Raw genomic sequence first — 1,666 nt, forward strand, 5'->3', positions numbered from 1 at the left:
TGGTACTTGTTGCTGGAACTCTTGGAACAAGAGTTTGAGGGATGTAAGGACCCTCCTTTATGGATCGCAGGAGATTCATGTCCATCCCCTCCAGAAAATTTACCATTCTTATCTTCCATTATGAATAACCAAATTATAGTGATTTTACGAAGAAAGTTAAGAAGACTCAAAAGTAAAATATGAATATTCAAGAACAATTTGAGCTTCAAAGGTTTTACTTTATAAATAATAAAACGTATAACACAAAGTAAAAAACTCTCAAGTATGCGCGCTTTTTACAATAGACTTAGTCGTCTATTTATACTAATTAGCTAATGCTAAGATAACTAACTRTTGCTACTTTCTAGCAAATATTCTAGCTAATGAATAATGTTTATCTTTCACATGGATAATCACTATTTACAAGATAAACTATAATTCCAGCTGTTGATTCGTCATCTCCAGCTATCATTATTGACGTGGCACTTTCATCCTTATCTTCAAGTCTTCAATGCATGGTTGGATGAATACTTAGAAAATCTTCTAAGTGTTAGTTTGTCCATTGTATCGATGAATACACTTTCCATCGCATCATTCATCGATCCGCTGGTTGTACTTGGTCCATTGGTCCGATGGTTGGTCTTTCCATCGATGCTCTGGTTAGTCTTTCCATCGATGCTCTGGTTAGTCTTTCCATCGATCCAGACTTAGTCTTTTCTGCCTTGATGTCTTCATCGGTCTTCTGGTTCTTCATCACTTATTGTTTTTCATTACTCTTTACATTTTGCATTATGGGATCTAACAGAAGGTTACTGCATTTGTATTCATCCCCCATTCTACAAACTGTTACTTATAAACTCTTGTAGATCCGGCTAGGACCAACAGAGGGAGTAAAAGTGGACTCATCTAGGATTGAAGAAATGATGAGTTGGAAACCGCCGACAAGCCTGACAGAAATCAGAAGTTCATTGGGATCAGTCGGATACTACTGAAGATTCATTCAAGACTTCTCAAGGATTGCCTCACCATTAATGGCATTGACAAGGAATAATGTCAAGTTCGTATGGTCCGAGACTCAAGATCAAGTCTTTAGAGTTCTTGAAAAGAAGTTATGTGAGGCGTCAGTCATATCTCTACCTGAGAGATCAAAAGTTTTTGAGGTCTTTACCGACGCCTCCAAGATAGGTTTAGGATGTGCGTTGATGCAACGAGCGGAGGTAATAGCTTATGCATCCCATCAACTCAAGGAACATGAGAAAAACTATCTAAAACACGATTTGGAATTAACAGCCTGTGGCAACATTATTATGGAATGAAGTGTGCCCTTTTTCACCAATCGTAAAAGTTTGAAGTATATTTTTGACCAAAAAAACTAAATATGCGTCAAAGAAGGTCGTTGGAATTACTGAAGGACTACGATTGTGAATTGTTTTACCATCCCGGTAAGGTGAATGTTATGGCAGATGCTCTAAGTTGGAAGAGTATAGTTTAGGCATTCAAATGTCACTCATAAGAATCGATGTAGTGTCAAGGTAATTGTTAGGACCTTTAGATTCAGCTTATGATATTAACCAAATACTCTGGATGATCTTTTAGACAATAACAGTGCAGCGAAAACGATATATGAACAAACAGAGTAAGAAATCAACCATGAACACACAGATGAAGAATGAAGAACACGAGAGAA

The sequence above is a fragment of the Cynara cardunculus genome, assembly GCF_001531365.2.
Source record: "Cynara cardunculus var. scolymus isolate 2C chromosome LG 10, CcrdV1, whole genome shotgun sequence".
NCBI classification, from domain to species: domain Eukaryota; kingdom Viridiplantae; phylum Streptophyta; class Magnoliopsida; order Asterales; family Asteraceae; genus Cynara; species Cynara cardunculus.